Here is a 22,024-nt window from a genome sequence, read left to right as displayed (position 1 = left end):
AAAACAAGTTTTTCAAAAAAAGGTATTCGCTATTGTATATTTAAGACCACGAGGTACATAGACCAGTAGAAATTCAAGCTCAAAACGATCAGAAATTACTATTAAAAAATAAATGAAAACCAGGAAAAAAAGAAATTAAATAAACGCAAATATCAAAAAAAATACAACAAGCGATAATAAAAATGAATAAATAGATATTAAATCGAGTAATTATTGGATACAATAGGAAAATCTAGCTTAAAAAAAAAACAAATGGATTACTATTGAAGTATAAATAAAACTTAAAACGAACCGAAATAAAATAAACAATTAATGCAAACAAACATACAATATATATTAATGTAAATGAATGAATTAATCTTAAAACGAGGGAAACTTAAATTGAATATGCAAATCAAGTTTGAATCGAATAAAAATAACTACAAACAAGAGTTTGGGTATCGTCTCACTGCAGAAGCCTAAAACCTACTGCGTCATTGGCGCTTTACTGAAAACGAATTATATTACAAATGTTTTCTTTTGTACTTAATATTGAAAATAAATATTAAAATTACACTAAAATTTTGAACTGATGAGCTTTTAGCAATTAATATCATTATGCATCAAATATTCAGTTTAAATTATTAGTTCGTTTCAAGATTGGTCAAGACAAATATAGTCTCACTACAAGCAAAATTTGGATACTGCCCCCTCCTTTAACTATAAAAACCTAAAGCCTTCTGCGTCATTGGTGCTTCACTGAAAACTAATTACTAGTATATTACATATTTATTATTTTCCAGTTCTTACAGCATTGAAAATGAAAATAAAATTACAGTGAAAAAAAATCTTGAACTGATGGATCTTTCAACAATTAATATCATCATATATCTAATATTCACTTTGATTTTGTTTATACTTTCCATGAGTCTTCAAGACTCATATAGTTTTGCCATTTTTTTTAACTCTGCAATTTTTTGTAACTAATCGTGTTAGTTTGTTATGAAAACATTTTATGGCTTCTAGGCATTTCTATTTGAGCGGAAAACTGCAACACAAACTTTGTGGAACATGCATTTTCTTGCATGAAACACCAAAATATAATAAAATGTCATGTTTCGGAGTGTTCCACCAATCGCAAGCAAGTGCCATTGGTATTTTTGAATCCGCATGGTCAATTTCGGGGGTGGAGGGTAGGCTAATTCTCGTAGCAGCCCCATTCCGTCGTGATGTGGTTCACATTTTCAACACCTGGCGTCCGGACTATCATAGAATCTACCAAGCATACAACTACCCCAAATCAATATCAATAAATAAATGAAACCCAAAACGAACAGAAATTAAAATAAACATTAGAGTCAAACTCAAAACGAGCATAAATTAATGTGAGTAGGGTTCAAAACCCGTACGCTTTCTAAAAGCCAGAATATAATTTGTACTTTACTGAAAAAAATTCAAATAAGTTTACTGAAAGAAAATGTGCATTGTCAATTTAATATACATATGCTAATATTTATTCCCTAAAATCTAAATTAATTTTTAATTTCTTAAAGTTACAAAAGTGAAAATATTTGAAAGAATTATTTTCAGTAAAGCGCCAATGACGCAGTAGGTTTTAGGCTTCTGCAGTGAGACGATACCCAAACTCTTGTTTGTAGTTATTTTTATTCGATTCAAACTTTATTTGCATATTCAACTTAAGTTTCACTGGTTTTAAGATTTATTTATTCATTTACATTATTATATATTGTATGTTTGTTCGCATTGATTGTTTATTTAATTTCTGTTCGTTTTAAGTTTCATTTATACTTTAATAGCAAAATAAATGTTTTCGGTTTAAGATTGATTCTTATATTCAATCTAAGCATTACTCGCTTTAAGATCTATTTATTCATTTATATTATTACTTGTTGTATCTATTTTGCTATGATTGTTTATTTAATTTATGTTGGTTTTGGGTTTCATTTATTCTTTAATAGTACTTTCTGGTCGTTTTGATTTTGAATTTTAAAAGGTATGTGTATATGCTGAGCTTAAGTTTAAAATGGCCTTTACTTTTCTTTGAAAAACTTATTTTTCGGAAAGTTTTTTTTTAATTAATAATAATAAAACACTGGAGCCGCATGGACTTTACTATAGGCAACGCTACAGCGTTGCCTCTGAACAATGTCAATCCTTCCAGTCACTTTGGACTATGAAAAAGGGCAGTAGGCCTTTCGATTTTCAGTCAAATGAGCCCTTTTATAGTTTTTACGACAATACTTTCTATAAACAACTTATATGCCCCCAGGACATAAATTACAACCCTTACCCATAGGGCTGTGAGGGTGGTTGTCATCCTCTAAGACCTAGTTTCCAGAACTTTCTACTACGTTAAACAAAATGGCTATATCAAATTTTGATTCGACGTGTTTGGGAAAATGGTGGGCGTGGGAAGGGCGTTAGTCGCTCTCCAATCATATTCAACTATTAAAAAAGGCATTAGCCCTTTCAATTTCTAATCAAATGAGCCCTTTTAAAGTTTCAACGACAAACGCTTTCAATAAAACCTTATATGCCCCCAGGGCATAACCTACAACCCTTGCCCTAAGGGATGGAGGGGGGGGGTTGCCATCCTCAAAGACCTAATTTCCAGATTTTTCTGCTACGTTGAACAAAATGGCTATCTAAAAATTTTGATTGAATGTGTTTGGGAGAATGGTGGGGTGAGAGGGGGGTTAATTACTCTCCACTCACTTTCGACTATTAAAAAGGGCGATTTCAATTTCCAATCAAATAAGCCCTTTTTGAAATTTCCACAACAACTTCCTATATAAGCCTAATATGCCCCTAGGGCATAACGTACAGCCCTTCTACTGAGGGCTCTGATGGGGTTATCATCCTATAAGCTACGTTGAACAAAATGAATGTCTCAAAATTTTGATTGGATGTGTTTGGAGGAATGGTGGTCGTGAGAGGGGGGTAGTCGCTCTCATTTTCGAGACTATTGAAAAGAGCACTAGCCCTTTGAATTTCGAATCAAATGAGCCCCTTTTCAAGTTTCTACGACAAAGATTTCAATAAAAACTTATATGCCCCCAGGCCAATACTTTAAACCCTTGCCCTGAAGACTCTGGGGGGGGGGGGAGTGTTCTAATCAAAGGTATTAAATCCTGAACTTTCAACTGCGTGGAACAAAATGGGTATCTCAAAATTTTAATTGGATGTGCTTGGGAAAATGGTGGGCGTGGAAGGGGTGTTAGTTGCCTTCTAATCAATTTTGACCATTAAAATGGGCACGAGCCATTTCAATTTCCAATTGAATAAGCCGATTCTGAAGTTTCTACGACCAAGCGTTCTATAAAAACCTTATATGCACCACGGGCATAAGTTACAACCCTTGCCCTAAGGGCTGTGGGGGGGGGGTTGTCATCTTCAAAGTCCTAATTTCCAGAGCTTTCAATTACGTTGAACAAAATGGCTATCTTAAAATTTTAATTGGATGTGTTTGGGGAAAAGGTGGGCGTGAGAGGGGAGTTTGTTGCACTCCAATCCCTTTCGACTATTAAAAAGGGCACTAGCGCTTTGAATTTCCAATCTAATGAACCTTTTTCGAAGTTTCTACGACAACGCTTTCTATATAGACCTTATATGCCCCCAGGGCATAACTTACAACCCTTACTGTGAGGACTGTGGGGGAGTGTCTTCATCAAAATCATAATTTTTATCTGGAAATCAAGTGCGCTGAACAAAATGGTTATCTAAAAGTTTTGATAGGATGTGTTTGGGGAATACGTGGGCGTGAGAAGGGGGGGGGCGGTTAATTGCCCTCAAATCACTTTCGACTAATAAAAAGGGCACTAGACCTATGAATTTCCAATCAAATAAGCCCTTTTCAAGTTTCTACGACAAGGATTTCAATAAAAACTTATATGCCCCCAGGGTATAACTTAGAACCCATGCCCTGAAGACTGTGGGGGGAGTGTGCTTCTCAAAGATATAATTTCCTGAACTTTAAACTGCGTGGGAAAAAATGGCTATCTCAAAATTTTGATTGCATGTGTTTGGGGAAATGATGGGCTTGGAAGGGTTGTTAGTTGCCTTCCAAAAACTTTCGACTATTAAAAAGGGCACTAGCCAATTCAATTTTCAATCGAATGAGCTTTTTTGAAGTTTTTACTTCAAAAAGTGGAAGTGGTACAACCCTTGTCCTGAGGGCTGTGTGGGGGGGGGGAGGTTGTCATCCTCAAAGTCCTAATTCCCAGAGCTCTCAACTACGTTGAACAAAATGCCTATCTTAAAATTTATATTAGATTGTTTGGGGAAATGGTGGGCGTGGAAGAGGTTTTAGTTGCCTTCCAATCAATTTCGACTATTAAAAAGGGCACTAGTCATTTCAATTTCCAATCGAATTAGCCTTTTTCGAAGTTTCTACGACATCTCCTTCGATAGGAAGTGTCGTGATCTAAAGGAAAAAATAAATAAAAATAATACATTGTGCCAATATCGTCCTTTGCTTAGGCAGCGCGATTACCCTGCCTAAGTAAAGAATCTGTGTAAAGAAATACTAACGAGTTTCTTTAAACACTTTAAAGTAAAGTAAGTCTTTACTTACTTTAAACACTAAAGTAAGTAGAGAAACACTGCCTAAGTGTTTAGTCTGTCTGCGACGTTTTCTTTAAAAACCTACAACTTACAACTTTTCCTGAGGGCTGTGGAGTGTTGTCATCCTCAAAGATCTAATTTCCAGAACTTTCAACTACGTTGAACAAAATGGCTATCTCCAAATTTTTATGGGATATGTTTGGGGAAAGGGTGGGCGTGAGAGTGGGGTTAGTTGCCCTCCAATCACTTTTGACTGTTAAAACGGGCACTAGTCTTTTGAATTTCCGATCGAATGAGCCTTCTTTGAAGTTTCTACGACAACGCTTTTCTATAAAAACTTTATATGCCGCCAGGGCATAACTTAAAACCCTTTCCCTGAGGGTTGTGGGGGAGTGTCCTCCTCAAAAACAATAATTTCTATCTGGAAATAAAGTACGCTGAACAAAATGGCTATCTCAAAATTTTGTTTGGATGGGTTTCGGGAAATGGTGGGGGTGGAAGGGGTGTTAGTTGCCTTCCAATCACTTTCAACTATTAAAAAGGGCTCAAGCCATTCCAATTTCCAATTGAATAATCCCTTTTTGAATTTTCTACGACAATATCTTCGATACGAAGTGCCTTGGTCTACAGAAAAAAAAATACATTGTTTGTAAAAAAACAAAACAAAAAAAACATAATACATTGTGCCAACATCGTTCTTATATGCCCCCAGGACATAACTAAAAACCCTTGCCCTGAGGGTTTTGGGGGAGTTTCTTCCTCAAAAATAATAATTTCTATCTGGAAATCCAGTACGCTGAATAAAATGGCTATCTCAAAATTTTGATTGGATGTCTTTGGGGAAATGGTGGGCGTGGAAGGGGTGTTAGTTGCCTTTCAATCGCTTTCGACTATGAAAAACGGCACAAGCCACTCCAATTTCCAATCGAATGAGCCGTTTTCGAAGTTTCTACGACATCTCGTTCGACACGAAGTGCCCTGGTGGAAAGGAAAAAAATAATAAATTGTGCCAACATCGTTCTTTACTTAGGCAGCGCGATTGCGCTGCCTATGATTTCTGCTCGTTTGGAATTTCATTTATTTGTCAGGCTAAATACTCACTTTTTTCTCTTAAATCGATAATTCTGCTTTTTATACTTGACTTTTGTGTTTTCAATAAAGCGCTAGCTTTGTATAATCCTAAAAGCACAGCGAAACATAATTAGTTGGTTTATTTGTACTAGTTTTATTGATATATATTAAATAGGCTGTGAAGTAATAATTTTTGTCCGTTTTAAGTTTCAACTTCGCTCTTTACTTCCCCCGGGAAAACTTTGTTTTTTTTTATTTAATCTTGACCAATATTGCGTTATTGCATTGATTAAAATTGGCTATATTGCGTTGATTCCAGTATCGGAATAAAGGTATTGTGGCGAAATGTCATAAAAAATGGCACAGTCATGTTGGATTAAGAATAGAGGTATAATTTGCTATGGGGTAGGGGTGGCAACTATCCCCTCCAGACCCAAGTTTGCCCCCCCCCCATAGCTCAGTTTGCTCCCCCCCCCCAGCTGAAACTGAGTTTTTGCAAACAATCTAGTCAAAATTAAGATAAACCGGCATAATTCAAGTATTGAGAGAAACAGTTCAATTTTCTTTAGTGTATCTTTAGTATGACTCATTTTTTCAGTTTTACCGTCATTTTGACTTGATTCGGGAAAATTGGTTCCAACTTTGTTCCCCCACCCCAGGATTCTGACAAAATTACGCCACTGGAAAAGAAAAGAAAACCCAACAGTTTAGGGCATTTTTCAAAAAACATTAGCAGTAAAAAAAGTCAGCAACTTTGGGTTAGTTTGAGTTTCCTTTTTCTTCATTCTTTGATTTAGGCTTTTAATGAGGAGCACATTTGAGCCATTTCTTCCAGTCTATAAAATAAAACGTCAGGTTGACTATTAAAAGCATCAGAAAACTATTTACTTTTTACCGGCCAATGTCTTTGAGTTCATTAACCGAATTTTTGGGTTTGTGTTGAAATTGCAAACAAACACCTTAATGTGTTATCAGCATCAACGGTCTGTAGCAATGAAATGTAAATACAGAACGATTTATGCTAATGCTAAACAATACTCTAGAAAATAGATTCTTGGAAACAACGTATACATAAAAATGCTACATCCATTAATGTTTATTCTAAATATGCAAAAATAATCAAGCATCAAAGTGCTCATCAAAAGTAAATAGGATGAGTAAACTTGCGTAATATGAAAAAAGAGGAAAACACCATTTAAAGTGACCTAAAGTGCACCAATAAATTGTGGATGCCCAAGAACTTCTTAACATAACTTGCAAGCCACTAACCACGACCATAAAAATTTCATGTTTTTCGTGTCAAGAGGTGCGTGTTTATTGTTTTTTTTGCTGTTTTTGTTACCAGCGGCGGTTGTATCGAATAATTGGTTATAGAATTTTGAGTGGGGATGCAGAATCTCAATCGAGTTGTCGCGAAATTTCGAAACGGATCTGATTTAAATGAAATCGTGATTTCTAGTGCCCTTTTTAGAGCAAAAAGTAATTGAAGGGCAACTAATCCTACTTCTTTACCATTTTCGCCCTTCAATCCCACTGTGGAACAGCATGGTGGCATATAAGAACGTCACGGTACACGGTTCAATGCAAGAATTCAAAATTCATAATTTAAAAAAAGTTTGTCTATGAAGTGCATCAGAAAAGTGAGAATATTATATCTTCTTGGAACTTGTATTGCACAGAATTTTTATCCGATACAAGTTTAGGATTCTAATGGCGTTCCGTTTCTTATACGCTCCTAAACTTCAGGACAAAATGAGCGTATTTAAAATTTTCAATTGAGCATTGAGAGCATACTTACTCTTAGGCAATTGAAGGATTCTGCCATTCCCTTCCTCCCTGCATCCCTGTTAAACTGCAACCACAAGTCTAGCTCTAAGGTCTAGCACAACATTGGATAGGGGCTTTTTCGAAAGAAAATTCATGGTTCTAGAATCATTTTGATGATTTGGATATGATTAAGGAAAATAAACACCCCTCTTTCGGTTGTAGAAACGGCCTCATCATAACAAAACATTATTTGAGATTCAATAGCTTTTCCAATAAGAAATATGGAAACATGTAAGGACTGTTTCCAGTGACAAACTCCCTGAAATACCCTGAACCTAATGTTAAGACATCATAAATTGGATTAAACAAGACTTAGGTTCGACGGAAGGTTTGACAAGGCGGATGCATGTTTATTTTTTTGTTGTTATTGTTTTTTTTTCCAGGGATGATTGTATCGAAATAATGGTCCTAGAAAATTGAAAGAAGGTGCATTCGAACAAAAATTAAAAGTTCTAGTGTCCTTTTTAAGTGACCAAAAAGATTGGAGGTCACTGTGCCCCCCTCCCACGCCCATTTTTCACCAGAATTATCTGATCAAATTTGAGATAGCCATTTTGTTCAGTATAGTTGAAAGATGAAACAATTATGTCATTAGGTGTTATATAATCCCCCACAGTCCGTGGGGGGAGACTGTAAGCTATAAATTTACCGATTGTTTACGTAGAGAATTTGTTATTGGGAAGTATACAAAAAAATTTTGTGGGTGGGGGGTGTGTGTGCTTGGGGTGGATTTCTATAGGGAGAATCTCCCTTGGGGAGGGAAATTTCTGGGGGGAGGGGGTAAATATTTTAAGGGAAATGTTACACTGGGGCGGATTCGACAGAATTACTATACGAAATTCTTTTTAATTGTCTTTGCCAAATTTGGAGAAGTTCCAAGAGAATTATCCAGGGGCTTTTTTTTTAGTGTGTTTTAATTTCCGGGAAATTATTTACACGAATAGGGTTTTCCACGAATTATGTTCTGGCCTTCGTTTCCACGAAGGCCAGAACATAATTTGCACTTTACTGAAAAGTATAAATGTTCATACTTTTATAACTTTAATAAATCCAATAATATTAACATTTTGATCACTATATATCAGTACATGTATATTAAACTGACAACGCACATTCATTTGTATTTTTTTTTTCAGTAAAGTGCAATTTATGTTCTGGCCTTGGGAAGGCATAGGAGTTTTGAGCCCTACTCATGTTAATTTCTGCTCGTTTTGAGTTTGACTCCATTATTTATTGTAATTACTGTTTGTTTTGGGTTTCATTTATTTATCGATGCTGATTTGCGGTAGTTTCACGCTTGGTAGATTATTTGATTTAATTTTTGCTCATTTTTGGTTTAATGGAGTTCTTTACTTTTCTTTGAAAAACTAATTTTGCGGAAAAAGTTTTTTAATTAATTTCTGTTCGTTTTATATTGACATAGTCTTTTCAGGGAAATAGAAAACAATTCTTTTTATGTTTTCGTTTTTTTAAGACTTTATAGTTTGGCCTGCTATTTCTATGCTGGAAAAAATTTTCAGAAATTTTTAACAACCTACACACTTTTGAAAATCTGGACACAAATAGTAACGTTTAATTTGTTTTCATACCTCCTCTAGTTGACCTGAAATAGAAAACTTAATATCATTTGAAAAAAAAATCTGTTTACTTTCTTTGATAACTTGGATACACTTACGCTATTTTGATTTGGTTAAATTTTAAGAGCAGAAGTAGCATCGAAAGTTTGAACATAATACCCACAGTCGTTCTTGGAATACTGCTAGTAGTAAATCCCCAATGCATTGAAAAGGGACAAGGAAACCTAAGCATGAGACATGGATATGTGTCTAGTTTAACCGGTACATTGGCTTGCCAGGGTCAATCACCTATTACAATGAACGATACTTACCTTACCAGACGGGTTTTCTGAGGTAACACCCATTTTTTGGAGGTCAAACAGAGAGAGCGGCGGTCACACTAACTTGATTAGTAGTTGGATTCGGATATAAGGAGTAATTTTCATTGTAGTTCATATTAGTAAGAGAATTGAATTCAGAGAGAGAATAGTTTATTTGAGAGGATATTAGTGGAGAAAAAATGAGTGGTGCATTTACACTATTGGAGATTAATGATGGAACCGACAGCAGCAGCAGCAATGATAAACGAGTGCCTAATGTAGCTGTGGAAATAACCGGCATATAGAATACCTTCCTTGTCCTTAAGAAAAGTTTCTAAGGTTTTTCTAAAATTTCTGATAAAAGATACCTATTACAACACACTATTCATAATTTAGGGATTTTCTTTGCTCATTTAGTGATTTTTTTTTTCTTAAGATTTTAGGGATCTGTTTTGACCTGTTGAACCTGGTGACCTAACAGATGAAGTTAAATAAAAGTGTAAAAAATTCTATATTTTTAAGAGGCTTATCAATGGGACAGAGCAAATCATAGATACTTTTTTTTTCCTTCTTTTTTTCCATTTTACTTCAGCTTAAATTTAGACGTATTGTATCTTGCATAAAATTAGTAAAAAATCTGTTAAGCCTTAGAATCATGTTTTTAAAATTAGATTTAAGTAATATCCCAGGGATCTAGCACTAGGAACGTATACAAGAGTTAATCCTGGAGGGGAAGGGGTACTGACTCGAAAAAAAAAGTTAAAGACAAATTATATTAAAAAAAAAACAAGTTATAGGACAAAATTTGAAAATGTCGAGATCTTGTCAGACAATTCAATGGAAAACTCGTAGTGTGTTAAAATTACAAATTTTTGACAAATAGGGTATGATAGAATTATAAACTAATAACGAGTATGATAGTACTAAATGTTAATAGGATTTAAAAATGTAGTTAAGTATGAAGAATCAAATATTTTTTGGTAACAAACTACAAGTAAGGAGCGACTTGACCCAATACTAACCTCGTTGTATAAAATTGAAGCGCCTATCTACGACAGTATGGAATTTTTAAAGATGACGTATTGCTGTCAAAGATCTTTTTTTTAGTTTCAATTACCTTGCAGCATTAGCTTGTATACATAGTGCAATTTAGAAGCTAGAATATCGATGGACCATGAAATATCACTTAAAATTGGTTTTAAACAGAAACAGTGTATTTTCAGACCTACTTTAGGCGATGTCCCATCTTTTTTTTGTTAAACAAAAAAAATTTCTTGGCTGTTATGCCCTGAGAGGTACAATACCTACCTCCAAGCTCGGAGGGGGGGGGGGGTATGTTGACCCTAGAGGTTTTGTTATCTGATCTTTGTACTATTTTGAACAAAATGGCTATCTCAAAATTTTGATTGGATACTTTCGGGGAAGAGAGAGCATGGGGGGGGGAAGTTGCCTTCCGATCACTTTTGACTCTTAAAAGGGCACTAGAACTTCAAAGTTCTAATCGAATGAGCCTCCTCCAAAGTTTATACGACTGCTCATTTCATATAAAGTGCCTCTAGGTAAAAAATGATAAATAATAAAACATTGAATGTTTGTGGCCTTTCAAATAATTTTTGGTAACGAACTTTAAGTAAGGAGCAACCTGGCTCGATAGTAACCAAAATTTTAAGTAACGAAATTTTGATACTAATAGATACATCAAAAGAATCGAATTTTTATGCTGATTTTAAATGTGTAACTTTCACAAAGTTTAGTCTTACCCATCAAGAGCCTGAAAAAATTTGCCTTATTTTCGAAAAAGAGGGAAACACCCCCTTAAAAGTCATAGAATCTTAATGAAAATCACACCATCAGATTCAACTGCATCAGGGAACCCTGCTGTAGAGGTTTCAAGCTCCTATCTACAAAAATGTCGAATTTTGTATGTTTTGCCGGAAGAAGAATCACGGATGCGTGTTTTTCTTTTTTTTACCCAGTGGTCCCAGAATGTAGCAAGAGGGCTCATTTGAACGGAAATTAAAACTTCTAGCACCCTTTTTAAGTAACCAAAAAATTGAAGGGCAATTAGGCCCCCTCCCCAGTGATGCCAAACGTGGTACAATTGTACCATTTTGGTACATTTCACCTCTACTGGTACAATTTAGTACAATCCCATAAAATATGGTACATTTTACAAAATTATGGTACAATTCAGTATTTTTGTACTACCTATGTCTGTATTTTTTGATCTACAAATATTTTGTTTCACCCTGACCTGTTCGGCATAGTCAAGATAAGGGACAGACAAGCAGTCATCTATTTTCCTTTTTTTCGTAAACTGACACTTCACTTCCGGTGTCCAAAGGTCGACAAAAACATCTTTCTGTGTATCAACATCAAGTCTTATCGATTGAAAATGAAGCTATAATGACGCTTGGATTCGTGATGGTTGGGAATCTAGTGAATATAAAAACAAAAGCCAACCACCCAAGGTGAATCTCCTCAGTTTGAAAATTTTTATTAAGGAAAAAGGAGCCTACCGAGAGAAATTAAAAGTAAGAAGAATTTTAAACTAAGGTGATATAGCTCAACTGCATATATATATATATATATATATATATATATATATATATATATATATATATATATATATATATATATATATATATATATATATATATATATATATATATATATATTGTAGCACTCCTTCGTTATACCTACTCTTTTATATACTGCTAGTTTCGTTATTGCTAATGAAAAAAAATAGGATGAATATTTAATAGTTTAGAGACAAATTTGGGTTATATATTTGCACATTAGGGGGGGGGAAGTTGGGCAAAGCATATCATATATTAAATACGTAACCTAACCTAGGGCCCCCCCCCCCCCCGCCTTCCGAACCCCCCAAAAACACCTTAAATATATTATACGCAATTAAAACCACGCTATATATTGTATTTCTCTACAGCGGTTTCTTGAATAATGCCGTAGAAATGGGTTTTTCGTCGCGTCTACAGTTAGACATATAAAAAGAGTAGGTATAACGAAGGACTAACTATATTGTTATATATGACAAAATATATTGTGCAAGAAAACCAGTCACAAAAAAACCGCCAGACGGGTTAACTGCAAGAGACCGCTATAGAGAAATGCAATGCAAAGCGTGGTATTCATTGCGTTTAGGATATTTAAACTGTTGTTCTTTTGGGGTTTCGGGGGGGGGGCAGGTAATTAGGGTAGGTTTGGTTACGTATTTAATATAAGCTATGCTTTACCCCCCCCCCCCTAATGTGCAAATATATAGTCCAAATTTGTTTATAGACTATTATATATTAATCCTATTTCATTAGCATTAACCAAACTTCTTTAGTAGTATATAGATGTCACCATCTAATGCATAAGTACCGTATATATATATATATATATATATATATATATATATATATATATATATATATATATATATATATATATATATATATATATATATATATATATATATATATATATATATATATATATATATATATATATATATATATATATATATATATATACTTTTTTAATATTAGCCTAAAATTGAGGCTATTCAGGAGAACACGTGTTGAAATGATTAATTTTACTTGTTTAAAACTTAAAACGAACAGAAATTATTACGCATATAAAGGGGTTGCCCCCTCTTCAACACCCTGCTCTTTACGTTCAAGTTTTTTAGTGCTCTTAAAAAGCGTCTTAGCCTATTGTTCTAATTAAACGGCCCTTGTCTTTCGGGAGTCATTCTTAAGGAATTAGGACAAAATTCAAACTTTAGTGCAAAGAGCGAGGTGTTGAGGAGGGGTAAACCCCTTTATATACCTAATAATTTCTGTCTTTTGTAAGTTGTGATGTTGCTTCTTACTTTCAGTTGAAAATACTGTTTTTTGTTTCTGATCGTTTTTAAATAATGCCGGAAAATATGGCCCCAACTCCACGGAGAAACCCGCTCCCCACGGAAATATCCTCTAGACAATTCGATCCCGGTAAAAATTTACCCCGGACAATTGCTCTTAACCACTCCGCGCGTAAAATTGAGACGGAAAAGAGAAAGCAAGACATAAAAATAACTTTGTATAAGAATTCTGGCAAATTCCCCCAATGCATAATATCCCCTAAAAATGTCACTCCCTGGAAAATTTCCTCCCCATGGAAAACCTCCCAGAAGAAAATGTGTCCCCCCCACCCAATAATGTATGGATACATCTCAATAACAAACACTATGCCCAAACAATTGGCAAATTTATAACCTAAGGACCTATCCCTTGGGGCTGTGGGGGCCATGTTATACCCGAACGCATGTATATTGGGGCTTTTAACTATGATGAACAAAATGCCCATCTCAAAATATTGATCAGACGATTTTGGGAAAAAGGTGCGTGGGAGGGGCCTAGCTGCCCTTTAATTTTTGGTCACTCAAAAAGGGCACTAGAAGTTTTAATTTTCGTTTGAATGAGCCCTTTCTCGATATTCTAGGATCACTGGGTTGATACGATCACCCCTTGGAAAAAAAAATAATAATAAACACGCATATGTGATCTTTCTTCTGACAAAAAAAAAACAAAAAAAATTTCACATCTTCGCGGATAGAAGCTTGAAACCTTAACAATAGAGTTCTCTGATACGCTGAATCTGATGTTGTGATTTTCATTAAGATCACTTGACTTTTAGGGGGTGTTTCTCCCTTTTTTCAAAAATCAAGAAAATTTTCTCCGCCTCGTAACCTTTCAATTCAATTCAATTCAAACTTTTTATTTCCTCCGAATACGAAGAGTAAAAAAAAAAATAAATAAAAATAATAACCGCTAATCAACAGGCCATAAAATTATTTTAAACTATATAACAACAAATACGCAAAGGCCTTCAATCAAAACTACCACACAAATTAACACTACATTCAATAGATAATAAACTAACACTTCACAAATTAACACTTCATTCAAAAATTAAATCAAATAAAATAAACTAAGCTTCGTGCGCAGCTCTATATAAATTATGAGAAAAAACATTTAATTTGGATAAAAAATTCTTTTGCTTTTTCTCCAAAACATCAACAGTGTTTTTTATTTTATATGCATTCATTAAAAAAGTATTTGATTCAGATTTAGAAAAGCGGCAAAGGAACTTAGCAAAATTCAAAAATGTGGTTTTACATGCGCAATATTACTAATTCTAAAAAACGGGAGAAGCGATGAAAAAACTAATATCTGAGGCAAAGCGACTGTATTATATACCTGAGCCAGTAATTTCCGAGAAAGAAGATGGCGAAGACAAATTACTGCCCCGAAACTAGACGCTATTCTATTTTTAACTGCTTTAGAAATAGAAGCACGGCATAGAGCTAAAGTTGGTCCATAAGGCCCACCAAGATATAAAAAAGATTTCAAAGGTTTTAAAATACTATCATAAATACGGACAGAAATTTCTGAATTAACGACATCATTAGCCTTAGGACCAAGAATTAAAAACTGACACTTTTCAGGGCGAAAACGAAGTCCATGCTCACGAAAAACCTTTGCTAAAAATCTACATTTTGTTGAAGTGACTGAAGCGATCGACTCAAAAGGAGTAAATCATCTCCGTAAGCAATCCACGACAGAACATAACCTTTACCATAAATGAAAGTCAACTGAATTTGATCAAATAGCCCTGAAACAGTAATATTGAAAATCTAAAGAGAAATAATGCTTCCTTGTCTCAGCCCCCTACATAACTTAACATTAAAATCACTAAACTGATTCTTCCACTTAATACGAATACGAGAGGAGCCATACCACTTTTTTAAAACGAAAACTAATGGTAGTGGGACATTATTCTTCAAAAGCGCAGTCATAGCCCAAGAATGGACAATTGAATCATACGCCGCCGCAAAACCTAACGCAAGTGTATAAACTCTATTCCATTCCTTACAAAAGAAAATTATTCTTGAAAGTAGGGTATGAGCAACATCCATGCTTAGACCCTTACGGAACCCAATTTGATTCAGGTCTTGGTTACAAGGCTCCAAATACTTTAATAAAACTAACTCAAAAACTTTGCTAATCTGGCATGAAACAGTAATCGGCCTGTAATCAGAACATCAATTCGTATTCCCTCCTTTTTTTGAAAGGGGTGAAGTGGTAGCACGAGAAAAGCTAGTTGGAAGAACTCCAGAAGAAACAATAGTAGTAAAAAGAGTAGCGAGGAGAAGGATTGCTTTGAATTCTAGAGTTAATCACCATAAAACCTAATTCAATCTGATATTTTTGGTAAAAGTATTAATTAAGGTCAGACATTTTGAAAACATATACTGCCATCTGTCAGAGCTATTATAATCCACCACAAGCCCTATAGGTTTTTATATTGAAACTGTTTGCTTTGGCTAAACGTGGGCCGGTGTCCCCTATACCAATTTTGACATTTAATTTTGCCCATCTGTAAACTTTTGAATTGAATTCTTAGAAGAAGCTGTTATCTAACCATAATGTGATTTGTGTCAAATCGCTTTTGTGGTGTTTATGTTTTCTGGAAAATGGAAACATGAAAATGGGTCTCTTATATTATACTGTTGCAGGAAAAGTAGAACATGGAAGTTTAAGCGAAATATAGAATGACTAGTTTCTAAAAACCTATATTCAAAGAACCTCGGGAAGTATTAGTAAGACTCCTCCCCCCTCCATCACACACGCGGCTCCCCCCCCTCTACACAAGAACCTGCCTACGCCCATGGACAGAACACAACCCTGCTTAACTCCTGATTTTATACAAAACCAGCTGGTAACCTCATTTCTTACCTTAACCGCAGCAGTGTTATTCTCGTACATAGTACTAACCACTTTAATGTTTTTGTCTGGTATACCATGCAAGTATAAAATCTTTACTACAGCTATTCTTTCAACAGAATCGAACGCTTGTTCATAATCTATAACAATGAGAACCAAAGGTGTTTGAAAACTCATGCACTTCTCAATTATTAGTCTAAAAGTGAAAATTTGGTCGACCACATTCTCTAACCTTTTTAAGACCGCACTCTTCTCCTCTTAAAACTTTGTCTACGGTATCTCTCAGTCTCAAAAGTATCATATTGCTAAGTAATTCACTACCTACACCGACCAGACTAATGCCTCAATAATTACTGCACTCACTTTTATCACCTTTCTTATAAAGTGGATTAATTAAGGTTTTCCTAAAATCGTTAGGTACTTCTAACGACTGGAAAAGGGTACAGAAAATCTGCAACTGTAAGTGCCGCCATGGCTTCTGACTCAGATAGTGATGTTTAATGTCGTGTTTTTAATATTGTTTTATGTATATCTTTTGTAGTATAGATTACTTGGAACCTCAGATAACTCAAAGTTTAAAAAGCCAGTTCCAATTTTAAAAATAAAAGATGATTTAAGGTGATTTAAAAAATTGTGAAAGACTTGGTCTCTATTGTACCATTTCTGGGGATATATCAAACTCCACCTTACAGGGTGAGTGGAGTATCTTTTAAAGGCATTTTGGAAAAAATATTGTTTCAACATTAAAATCTCCAGTACATGTTAGACCAGACTATAACCCCCAAAGTCATTTCTTTAATCAGTCTCAATTTAAAAAGAATTTTTCCTGTATTGTTTATAGGCAGTAGCTTATAATAGGGAGGGCTACAGGAACGATCCTACCCTCTATCGAGATCTTCATAAAAGGGAAAAGGGGGATTTTATACAAACTATTAAATGGAAAACCAGGTCTCAGCAACTGCTTTTCGGCAATATACTGTAAGAATACAAGGTTAAAATGAAATTTTAGCCCCTGATTTGTATTAAAATCGTCATTTGGGATCAATTTCTAGCGGTGCTATAAATGGTCGTAAATGGTCGAGACGACTTTTGTTGGCCTGTAGTAAAATGTTTCTGTAGTAGTATATGTTACTCCGAACAATTTCTTCAAGTACTGTAAGGAGTAATGTACTGTATTAGAAGAGAAAGAAAAACAAAGAAATGGAGAGAGAAAGTGAATGAAAATGTCTTATGCAAAATTTTCAAATAGTACTTTACGTCACCGACGATCCGCGTGTTACGCTTCGCGTAACACGCGGAAAAAATTTTGGATATTGTACAATTTTTTTGTCTTTGGTATATTTTTCATGTAATTTGTGGTACATTTTGTTAAGAGGTTTTGGTTACACTGCCCCTCCCATGCTCGTTTTTTCCAACAGTCACCGGACTAAAATTTTGAGATAGCCATCGTGTTCATTATAGTCGAAAAACCTCATAACTGTGTCTTTAAGGATGACTTAATCCCACAATCCCCGGGGAAAGGGCTGCAAGTTATGAACTTTGCCCAATTTAAACATATAGCATTGGTTATTGGGATGTATACAGACGTTTTCAGGGGGGATTTTTTCTAGTGGACGTGGGAGGATCATTCCATGGAGGAGTTTTTCATGGCGGAAGAGAATTTTCCATCAACGGGTCGCCGGATTTCCCAGCATTATTTAAAAAACGATAAGAAATTAAACAAAAAACAAGGTTTTTCAACTGAAAGTAAGGAGCAACAATAAAACTTAAAACTAACAGACATTATTACATATGTGAGGGGGTTCGCCTCTTCGTCAATACCTCGCTCTTTACGCTAAGGTATTTTTAGTACTTTCAAAAGAGCTATTTATTCTAATTACACGACCTTTGTGATTCAGGGGTCATTCTTAAGGAATTGGATCAAAGTTTAAGCTTTAGCGTGAAGAGCGATTTATTGATGAGGGGGTGAACCTCCTCATATAAGTAATAATTTCTGTTCCTCTTAAGTTTTAATGTTGCTCCTTACTTTCAGTTGAAAAAACTTGTTTTTTTTTATTTAATGCTATAGGAAACGCTGTAGCATTTTCTGTGATCAAGTTAATTTTCTATGTTAAAATGAAAAGAAAAACTTAAAATATATTTTGTTTTAAGTGAAGTATAACTGAAACTGTAGTCTCTAGAGAGCCTGACTCCAAGAGTGGTAGACTAACTTTTGTTTGTCGCAATTTCACTCTGTTTTAAGTTTGACTCGATCAGTTCTTTTACTTGATTACTTGATTAACCATTTTAATATCTTTTTCATTTTGGTTTCACTAATTCATTCAGAGTAATTTCTCTGACAGACACTATAGCACTTCGTTTCTGCACACACACTGGAGGCTCTGGCTTAGTGACAGGAATAATAAGCACTTAATAATGCACTTCGTCCCGGGCAAGAACTATGTGGATGTTTAAATAGCAAAACATCATATCCATCTGCCTGGTAAGAGGTACAGACTGCTGGAATAAACCGTATTCTTAATGTTTGCTCGCAATACACAAAAATCCAAGAAACAAAAAAAAACAAGAATGAAAATCCAGACATAACCAAAGTGTTGCCCTATTAACACCTATAAAAAGTTTTTTTCAGCACAAACTTAACAACACCATATGTAACTATGGACTAATAAATGGAACCTAAAATAAAGAAAAATTACCAAAAAGAAGAGTAGGGCTACCGCCCTCTTATATCCTCTATAGTTTAGTAATTCTCTTTTTTGTGCGGTCCATATTCTTTTGTGTTGGGGTCTCATAGATCCAAGGACATAATAATACAAGTATCAAGCTGATCCCGAAAAATTTTTGGCCGTTTTGGCCACATTTTTGGGACACCGTTATCCCAAACTGAAATCATTTAAAGATTTTACATTTCCTTGGCCCAGGGACTTGCTGATGTATGTTTGAAATCAAACTACCTGTAAGATAACTTTTATTTCCTTTAAAGAGTGGAAGAAACAATGGTTAGTATAGGCCTATATGATGAAAAAGATGTAATGTATACTGCCCAAAATACTTATTCAGAAGGTTACAATTGAAGGTTGACATTTGTTTTTTTAAGATGGTAGCACGAGAAAGCTTAAAAAAATAAAGTAAAACAAGATTTTCTACTTTCTAGCGCCGCAAAATTGTCAAAGTCTTAATCTGTATGCCCACCAAGGATGAATTATTTTAAGTTACTAACTTGTGAAGTCCTAACTGCACCGTGTGAATATCTCTGGTCTATTCTTGGATCCAATCCGTAATCATGGGCTGCCGTGTTCAGCACGTGAGTAATTCCTAGGGACCGAAGAACATAACTGCTCATTGCTGTCGCCCTAGTAAAAAAAAAAAAAAAAATCGAAGACTTGAAAAATTCTTTACAGCACAAAGAAATTGTGTTTATCGAAAGGCTCTCTTTGTATTTTGATAATTTTTCGTACCATAATTGTTCCTTTGGTTCTTCTAGCTAAAAATATCTTTCTATCTATTAAGATCTTTGAACTGTCATTTGCTATTAGTTCTTTGGCTGATTTTTGGTCGACAGTTGGTTCATAATGCTAAATAAAGTTAATTTGAAAATAAATAATCTTTTGTGGATAGTCTAGGGCCATCTTTGACTTTCAGCCTTCTTCCCTCTTAATTTTGTTAAAAGAATTTTTTGTTTAAAGAACAACTAAAATATAAATATATTTTTTGAACATTTTTGGATTTCAGGGCACCAGATTTGGTTTGAAAATTAATGTTAAAAAGACAAAGTTGCTTAGACTAGGAACAGGTAAAGGTAAAGAGGTGATGTTGGGTAACGAAAAGATCGAACAAATGGATAGTTTCTCCCACCTAGGCAGTATCAAACAGTTCGTGGTAACGAACTGTAAGTAAGAAGCGACCCGGCTCAATAGTAACCGAAACTCTAAAAAACGGAATTTTGATACCAATAGATAACTATTGAACTAAGATAACTATTGAACCCCCCCCTAGAACTTCAAATTTACGCTACACATTAACGAGAACTTTTCGTATGTTGGAATTTTTTGTTGGATGTTACCTGGTAGATGGTTAAAAAAGCTGGAAACAGATAGAAATTTCCAAATATCGTTTGCCATATCTACATTTACTTTCCGATCTTCAATATTGATTTTCGGTCCGATATATAGATAGGAGACTGGCCCACGATCGGCTGATTTTGACTTGTTTAATTCTCTATGAGTTGATTCAAGCGATAAGAAGTTGCTGAGCATGCCAAAGTAAAAGTAACTCATTCAATACCATCCTTGAAAAAGACAATTAGAAATACTCCGCCATTTTTCCACCTGGAAGCCTCTCTATCCAAGTCGTCAAGAGTGCCAAACCTGGGCCACACCGGCACTGTTTCGGCCGTCTCTGGCTTATGTTTGGCCACCGGACAAAACAAAAAGAAAAGTGACCAGGGGAACATTAAAGCTTGTTTTTTGGCTATAAAATTAAGAAAGACTATGGTCAGCATAAAAAATGACAAAATGAATTTCATTAAGGTTTAAAAAAAAGTAAAGAGTATTAATTTATAATTATACATTGACTGATCAACACCAAAAGTAAGCCGCTCCGCTAATCTTGGTGTTCTACCTGTCAGTGGTGGTAGTTTTATTTCAACTTCTGTTTTTAAGACAGTATCCTTCTCGTCAGTTACCGCACAGTTTCTTGCTCTAGTATTCTTCCAAAAGTGGACCTTAAGTTCTTCAGTTGCTACTTTTTCAAATGTCTTGTTTCAAATGTCTTGTGGTCTGAACATGCGTTCATATAGGCCTCGCTCCAAGTGGTTAAAGAAAGCTCCTACATTGTGACGGTTGAAAGTAGTTGTCCGTCATATACTTGCACTTTCTGGCGTTTTTACTGATAGAGTTTTAAGGTAATCCATAAAACCACGGTACCAATCTTTACCTGTAATTCCTCCCCTGTCTCCACTGCCTTTGCAGTTCCGTTATCTGATAATTTTATGCTCTTAATAATGGCATAGGTGTATGCAAATTTACACGCTTCTATGGGAATACAGTCGAAAGCATATCAGCTATCGTTTTCAAGTAAGTTTTTAGTCCTTTTTCTTGTTGCTCTGTAAATATTTATAATGTGTTGTACATGGTGTAAGGAAACTTAGGTCCAGACTTTTTAGAGGGATATTCAGCTTCTCAATTTTTTTTATGTAGTCTTGCAGCGTTCCTCTAGGAATAGCCATGGCACTTCTAGAGAATCCAACTGACTTCTTGTAGAAAAAGACAGAAAAAATTGCTGTTTTATTTTCTTCTTGATCACAGCCACCTTTCTTTATTTTCTCTTCTTTTTTAATTTTAAGCATTTTATCTTGAATGAAATTTAACAGGAAAATATGTAACTTAAGTTAACCTACTGTTCTGACAGGATTAAACAACGCCAGAATTAACACAGTTTTGGGTTTTAAGCTTGCCTTCAACCTTTAAATATGCTGTTTACACAGCCTTTACAAGCATAGCCCACTTTTGGACACCTTGGTACGGCATGCGGAATTTACCTCAGGTATTGTGAGTAGAGTAGTACCTTCCATATTGCTTGATGCCCTAGGAATTACCATGTTATTTGCTTGGCTTACGTTCCTTCCCATGCTATTTGCTTGGCTTATGTTCTTCCTGTGCTATTTGCTTGGCTTATGTTCCCTCCAATGCTATTTTAAGGGCTTATGTTCCCTCCCATGTTATTCTAAGGGCTTATGTTCCCTCCCATGCTATTCTAAGGGTTTATGTTCCCTCCAATGCTATTCTAAGGGTTTATATCCCCTCCCATGTTATTCTAAGGGCTTATGTTCCCCCCTGCTATTTTAAGAGTTTATGTCCCCTTCCATGCTATTCTATGTTCCTTCAATTGTTATTCTATGGGACCTCTACAC

Source organism: Artemia sp. Qi Xiang Cuo, chromosome 9, assembly GCF_049724085.1.
Source record: "Artemia sp. Qi Xiang Cuo chromosome 9, ASM4972408v1, whole genome shotgun sequence".
NCBI classification, from domain to species: Eukaryota; Metazoa; Arthropoda; class Branchiopoda; order Anostraca; family Artemiidae; genus Artemia; species Artemia sp. Qi Xiang Cuo.
Note: the sequence above shows the minus strand (reverse complement) of the source record.